At 42.7% G+C, this 7,841-nt stretch overlaps 2 long non-coding RNA genes across 2 annotated transcripts; both read left to right on the forward strand.

Annotated features, from left to right (window-relative positions):
* Positions 1-2,187: 2,187 nt before the first annotated feature.
* On the forward strand, positions 2,188-3,592 carry LOC119015329. The gene is made up of 3 exons (XR_005073301.1): positions 2,188-2,328; positions 2,441-2,499; positions 2,921-3,592. It is a non-coding gene; the product is annotated as an uncharacterized LOC119015329 (long non-coding RNA).
* An 85-nt stretch (positions 3,593-3,677) lies between these two features.
* On the forward strand, positions 3,678-6,193 carry LOC119015323. The gene is made up of 2 exons (XR_005073294.1): positions 3,678-4,719; positions 5,614-6,193. It is a non-coding gene; the product is annotated as an uncharacterized LOC119015323 (long non-coding RNA).
* Positions 6,194-7,841: the final 1,648 nt, after the last annotated feature.

Genomic DNA, 7,841 nt, shown 5'->3' on the forward strand with positions numbered 1-7,841 from the left:
ACCCTGAAAAGGTCAAACTCACAGTATAGAAATATAGATATTAAAACATCAGCTGACTGAGTGCTGATCTCTGGTGAGGACTGCAGGCTGGATTACATGTGAAGAGTTCAGATGAAGCTGCAGCTGCAGAAGTAAGATGAGAATCAAACAATATTTCCTGAATTTCACTCACATTAAACGTATTTTAGCAGCCCAGCTCTCCATCTGTACAGATAAGTACACTTCAAACCAACAGGCAGCTCATCAGATGAATACACCGTCTGTAAAACACACACCTGAGCAGGTGTTGATCCCCGGCTGTCTGCATGCAGCCCTGCAGCAGCTCCACTGCTCTGTTCCCTCAGCTGCCACTTCCTGCTTCAGTATTATTCTCAACATCTCACACTGAATCATTTCCAGCAGAGATTAATATGAGGAAAAGCTCAGCAAAGTTCCCAGAGCATCAGGTCAGAAAACTGATCACCTTCTTGATGATTTTCCTCAAACATTGATGGAATTTAAACGAGCTCAGCCGTGTTTCGTCACGTCTACGGGTCGTACAGAGGGTCAAACTTCACAGCAGCGTTTGTCTCTCCGCCCTGCAGGCCAGCAGAGCTCAGCTGGATTCAACCTGAAGCCTCCTGGCTGCAGCACGCAGGTCGGGGAGTGGCTCGGAATGGGCGGGGTTAAATGTTTGACCCCGCCCACGCCGACTACACCCACTGCGCAGGCGCCCTCTGGTGGCGGACACCAGGCAGCACATGGTCAGACGTCACTGCAGCGCCCTCAGCTGTTAGCTGGAGCTCATCACAGCAGGCAGAGAGCTGATGATCAGTGAAATGACAGGCAGGACCAAACCATTTCCTGCAGAAACAGGGGGGTGGTCGCTCAGTGTGAATGTTTACCTTCTGCTCAATGTGACATTTAACTTTAACTGCCAAAAACAAGGAAACACAAAGACATCATTCATGTTATTACATCTGAAATATCTGCTCAGTGATGACGGTTTAATCATTTTATATCAGTTTTTATATATTTGTTGGGATTGAAGCTTTTCCCTCCTGTATGGCCCCGGGCTGCTTTCACTTCTAATCTAAATGTCTGTAATATAGTTATTTCTTTATTGAAATAACAGGAATTTGATGGAACACGAGATTAAATCCTGCAACACTCTGCTCACCTGAGCTCACCTGTAAATATACACAAATATAAATGCAACACTTCGTTTTTTGCTGCCGTTTCTCTCACAAGTTGAAGTGAACGATTTTATAAAGGTTTTCTTTTTATGTGCACTAAATAATTCATAGTAACAGCCAATCAGAGCAGCCGCCCACCTGACAGGTGTAGCAGGTCAAGGTGTGATTCGGCGAGTCCTTTTTTTTTAATTTTTTTTTTTTATTGTTGACAAACAGAATATGAACACATGGAGTGAGGGTGTGATGTCACCAAGCTGAAGTTGAAAATCACAGTTGAAAACAAGGAGAATAATATCAGAGTCTTTATGACTTTCTTATTCTCACACTGACTGATTGTGTTGATGTGTTGTTTGATTTCCTTTTTGAGACGATATGAGTACTGGAACATCTCAGACTGTGAGATCAGCAGCAGCCGTGTGGCCGCAGCTGTGGGACCGTCAACATGAAGAAACCTATAAAATCCTTCATGTGACGCAACAACCCTGAAAGATGTCGTCAGCTAACTGCCGAGTTGTGTCAGCTGGTGGTGATGATGGAGAAGTGGTGACCTACAGACAACACAGGTTCAGTGTTACTGTCCTGTCCACTCTTATTCAGCCTTTCTGTTCCCGTCACAGTAACAACACAAAGGATTCTGCTGAGATATTGTGCGTGTGATGAGATGCAGCGGGACCAGACATCTGACTCACTCACCTGCTCTGATTATTGGACTTCACTCACTGTGAATAATGTCGCTGTAAGAAAACGCTTCATCTCATCTCAGATGATTCCCCTCAGCTGTGACATCATCACCTGGCTGCTGCAGGAGCTCAGCTTGAAGGCGCCTGTTGAACAGGATGCAGGTACAGGTGTTCCCATGCTGGTCACCAGGGGGCGGAGCTTTAACTCAAGTGTTGCTTTGGGAAAGAGCTCAAATCAAATGTGTCTGTCACATGTGAAGCATCACACTGATGGACTGAAGTGACACCGGTTCTGGTGAATCACAGCAGGTCCAGTGTGTTGGCTTCACATTGGGAGGGAGGGTATGTTGTCCTGTCTGCTGGGTCCTGGTCCGGTGGAGCTGCTGGTCCGTCTCAGACCTCCTCTCCTCGGCCTACTGTGGATTATTATGGACTGTGTCGGTGGATTATTGTTGGATTATTAACTCTGCTGAGTTAGTCGCGTCTTTCTTTAGCACATTTATTAGAATATTTATTGTGACAATCACTCCTACAGTTTAATTATGTTTTTGATGTCTTACTTTGTTTGTTTGTGTGTCCTTTAAGAGTGACCGGTCAAAGGAAGCGATCATTAATTTCAAACAAGAACCTTCCTCAGACAGACAGTAAGTTGTTGTCCTGTTGCTCTCTGTTGATGTTTGTCCTCATTAGATCCAGTCTGATCAGTTGTCCTGATGGTCTTCATGTTCTCAGTGATGATGGAGGACAAAATTCACCGTTCTTGTTCCGCATAAAAATACTTTTTGAAGTTCATCTGAGGATAATATGAAGCTTCAGAAGTCTGAGCTACACGAAACAAGTGGAGATCCTCCAAAGAGTTTTTAGTCTGATGTTCCCAACAGTAAAGTTTATCTGTCTAAACAAACTCATGATCCTCAGACTGAAATCATTCAGCTTCATGTTTTATTAAACTCTGCTGTGTTGATCTCTTTCTTGTTGACAGCTGCTAGTTTCTCCAGCAGCTTCTGTTTCTGAAGACTAGAAAGTGAATTAACATCTCTGGTGGTCTTCCTCTCTGTCCAACAGGAGACCAGCCTCTACTGGACCTGGACTTGGACCAGGACCAGGACCAGGACCTGAGCCCAGCTGATGATGGGAGTAAGTCACATACGTGCAAGTGGATTTGAATCTGGTCCGTCAAACTAAACAGCTGTGAGAAAAGTCTTTCTCTGTCTGAGCCGGTTGGCTCCACTTGTTACAGACCAGTTTTAAAGTCCAACAGCAGGCGACAGACCGAAGATCCGGAGACCAAATAGTCCACACAGAACCGACAAGCTGCCGACTCAACGGCTCAGTGAGCTGAAGAAGTTCTGTGAAGTTCTGAGGTTGTGGGTTCAAGCCTGGAGTCAGAACCAGTAAGAAAGGAAGGACGAGTATCTGATGACGTCGCTTCCACCGTTAAAGTTGTGAGTTCAAATCCTCGAGGTTTTTACACAATTATTTTGTTCTCAAAAGAAGTGAAACGCTCAAATAAAGTGATTAATTTAAGTAAATAAAGAGCTGCCACACAGTTAGTGTCAGTACAACAGCACAACTACAGCAAACCTGTTTCTTCAACACGTCTGAATGTATTGATTTGTTATTGGATCAGCACACATGAGATCAGATCAGATGAGATGATTGAAACATAACAGATGTGTCAGGAGAGGTGAAGAACCACAGACCTCCCCTCCATCACACACACACACACACACACACACACACACACACACACTCAAACTAATAATAGTAATAATAATAATAATAAACTTTATTCATACAGCAGTTTTCACAGTTAAAAAGGGCTTTATGAGGTTGAAACGTGATTAAAACATTACAGAGTTGAGGCCGATAACAGCAGACATATATAAATAATACTATAAATAAAGAGCAATGTGGATGATAATAAAACAGACGAGACGTGTTGAAATAAATCAGCGTGGTGGCAGCATTAATAAAAGACTTCCTGCTGATTTAAAAGATGTCAGTGATTGTGCCGCCTCAGAACAACACTGAACATTTCCCTCATTTGATTCCAGGACGACAAACAGTGAAATGTGACAGACTGAGATATATACAGACTGAACAGTGTGATATGAGCTCACTGGATACACAACAGCTGTGGTTTCTTTTCACCAGCAGAGGGCGGCAACGTCCTCCAGCTCCAGCAGAATAATGCTGAGTAAAGAGCCAGAAAACTCAGAAAGTGCTGAGAAATACTTCAAGCTGAGGCTTCACACTAATATATGATTTTTACTATAATAAACTTTATTTAAACACAGAGTTTACAAAGTGCTCTGACAGTCAAGCAAAATCAAGAATGTTACAGAATAAACGCTGAACAGTCAAAGCAAAAACGTTCAGCATGAGTCATTACAAAAGGAATAACAGAGATTAAAAAAGGCAAAATCACAGAAAAGGAAAGAAAAACGTGATGCAAATAAAGAGATAAATAAAAGAATAGGACCAATAAAAGACGATAAGAAGACGACATCACATCACAGGAATCAAGAGCAGATTTATGTATATAGAGTATATATTTCAAATATAATAATAAAATGAATGATCTCTTTGTTTTTACTTGTTTTTGGCAGTAAAAGTTAAATATCCCCACTGATCCATATTGACCGACCACCCCCCTGTATCTGCATGAAATGGTTTGGTCCTGCCTTAGCTCACTTATCAGTGACGTGTTTAGTTGCAGTCAGCACACGCGCCAAAACTACAGTGATCACAATGTTGCTTCAATCAAAATGTGGTTTTCTAAAAAGGAAAGAGAGGAAAGAGAGAGAGGAAAGACAAAGGAAAGGGTTTTCAATCTGTAACCCAGTTTTTCACCAAGAAAGGTGAGTAGCCTTCAGTGTGTGATTGGTATTAACCTGTCGGCTTCATGTCCACAGTGAAATAAGACAACTACAGACTAGTGTTGGCCTCCATTTCATCAGCGTTTAATCAGTGCAGGGAAACGTTTAGCAACATATTCATATGAAATCATTGTGCCAGTTAGCATCACTGCAGGGAGTCTGTGGGGATTTCTCTGACTCTCTTGCTCTTTTTACCAGCACAAAAAAGGAAATTCAATATTTATTAATGACAGAAATTCAAACACAAATATATTTTCTCACATAATGATCAATATTAAATAAATGAAAATTTAAAAAAAACAACCTACTGTCTGTACTGGATGCTGGACAGTTGGAAACAGTGAGTAGCACCTCAGCCTGCATGTAAGTTACAGACGATATTAAAATAATCCAGTTTGATGCATCATTTAGATTGAATTATGGAATCTACAAGAAGGAGGACAGTTGCAAGCCTTTAATTAGTTATATAAAGCTTTTGATGGGACAGTTAGGTCCTAGAGATGTGGAGACAACAGCTGTGCAGAGGGGCCCAACTGGATTTTTTTGTCATGGGGCCCAAAATCAGCAGCCAAACCTGCCTGATGGAGCACATTTGAAGTCCTTCTAAATAAGTCTGACTAGCACTTAATCAGCATTGTAATCCACACAAACACTGTTGGACACTCCAGAAATGACTCTATCATTGTAGGTGCATCTCTGCATCTCACCCTAACAAACTGACATCACTGACTTTCCTGTTCTCACTAACCCAGAGATTAACTGACAATCAGGTATTTAGTGAAGTCAGTGTCATAATTATAGTGTTTATCTGGATTTTCTTTTTCTTTTTGTAACTTCTGATCTTGATGTTCTGTTCACGATTCTTGCTGAGCCAAGATAGAGACTGAGCCGATGCCCAGCTGGTTACTGAACCGCCCAGATGTTACCAACATTAATGAACTGACTCATGAACTCATTAAAACTCTGGATTGTACAAGTAGATTTGTGCTCTCAGGATCACATGTGAAGCAGCATCCTGAGACCTTCAGGGGGGATTTGAGGGTTTCAAAAATGTGACTGACCAGGTGGTCAAAACTCCTCTGTGGTCTCTCTTCTCCACCTCGTTCCCTCGGAGGCGTCTGCCATCGAGTTTTTCTTCTCCTGGATTCTTTTGGGCCCGACAGCTGCTGAGAGCTGCCAGATGTATTTCCAGCAGGCCCAGAGAACTTCTCCTCACAGCAGCGATGCAAGATCCTGCTAGTATTCCAGATCAGTCAGCGCCGGAGCTGCGACGCAGAGCTGACCAGCTAACTACACAATCCAAAGAACAAGTTAGCACCGAGCTGCTGTCCCTGCAAAGGAAAGGACGGCCAGTTTCCTCCACCTGCTGTTTTTCATCAGACTGCTGCTTTATCTTCACTGTTTCACTTCAGTTTCAGCACAAATGAACAATAAATGATAAATATTATATATATGACTCGTTGTTTCCCAAATGATGAATCAAAACAGTCATGAAAGGATTAGAAGTGTTTCTCAGTAACTTCACATGTTGACACTGCAGTTATATAAATCAGAAACACATTGAATGGACTCATTTATGTCTGTTATTGAGCGACACAAACATTTTCTTAAAACAAATGAAAACACGTAGAAGCCGTGAGATTCTGACCAGTTTAGTGTAAAATCACTTGTTTTAAAAATCTCCTCAGAATGAGTTTTTATCCTGAAAAGATGCAGGACGCTGTTTTAAATAAGAAAACAAATAAAGGCTCAATATTATTGATTCATTTGAAAATTTGTGATGAAAATAAAACTTTAGCTTGTTGACTGAATGACAGTTTTGGATTCATGTATCAGTGTTGGGATCAGAACATATCAGGATGTGAGAGGAGATCCTCTTCACCTGAGGTGTTAACAGGAAGGCAGAGAGGACGACAGGACCACTGGAGGACACCATCACCACAAACATCAGAGGATCATTGTTTTGGGGAAGGCTTGTGAACAACTGTCATAAAGTGTGTAACCAGTGTTGTGTTGTGTAGAAGTCCAGACACTCTGTGGTTCTTGTCTCTGTGCTGCAGGTCTGAAAGAGTTCTGATTCATCACAGCCGGTCTGAAACTCTCCAGAGAATCAGCAGCTCTCAAACTTCATCGAGGACAATTTCCCTCACAGACTGTTATTGATGGAGGGGGAGGAAGCACAGGGTTGAGCACTAGGACCCAGCAGGCATCAGGGCGTGTACACAGAGTGTGAGAGCTCACCTGGGCTCCGCCTCCTGTGATGAAGCTCACCTGAGAGACCATCAGCAGCTGAGGACGGACTGTGTTTCCTCTCACCTGCTGCTGTCAGTCACAATCACTGAACCAGAGCAGGACTGATGCACATCTGTTTGTCCAGTTAGACTCCAGCTCACTCTGCCTGTCTGCTGTCACCTGGTTCTGACCTGGATCCATTTGGACCTGAAGTTCTGAGGGTGTGACGGCTGTCGGTCGGATCAACAGACACCAGCAGCGTCTGTCGGTGTCTGCAGAAGAAGGGACACATCCTGTTTGAGCTCATCTGGACTTTACCGGGTCAGAACCCTGACAGGTAACAGGACACACCTTTGATGAAGAAACTCTGCTGACATGGAGCTTCATTTTATACTCGATGACAGCAGTGATTCAATCTTTCCACACTGTTACTTCCTGTTTGTACATCTGTATGTTCATGAGTTAATTCACTAACTCTTCTATGATCTGTGACTTTTCTGTCACACTGAGTTTCTTCAGGTTTACTGTGATTTAATCAGTTTTTCCTCGTGTGCTTTGAGTCGACCGTCACTGTGAAAACAACTAAAGTTCAAATTGAACTCATGCCAACAAACCAACCCGACGTGTTTGCTCAGATGAAGGTTTGTTAACTTGTCATCAGTTGTAAAATGCAGTGAGACCAGATTTCAGTCTCAGCTCTGATGCAGCTTGTAATCTGTGATGAAACTAAAGTTATAAAACAGATGTAGTTGAGTAAAAAGTAGAATATTTGCCTTCCAAATCTGGAAGAATAAAGTTGCAGGACAGACGGATCAGGAGCTTCAGTGTCCAGCTCAGCAGGATAGACTGAAGAGAGAGAAGCTGCAGGCTGG

The sequence above is a fragment of the Acanthopagrus latus genome, chromosome 24 (assembly GCF_904848185.1).
Source record: "Acanthopagrus latus isolate v.2019 chromosome 24, fAcaLat1.1, whole genome shotgun sequence".
NCBI classification, from domain to species: Eukaryota; Metazoa; Chordata; class Actinopteri; order Spariformes; family Sparidae; genus Acanthopagrus; species Acanthopagrus latus.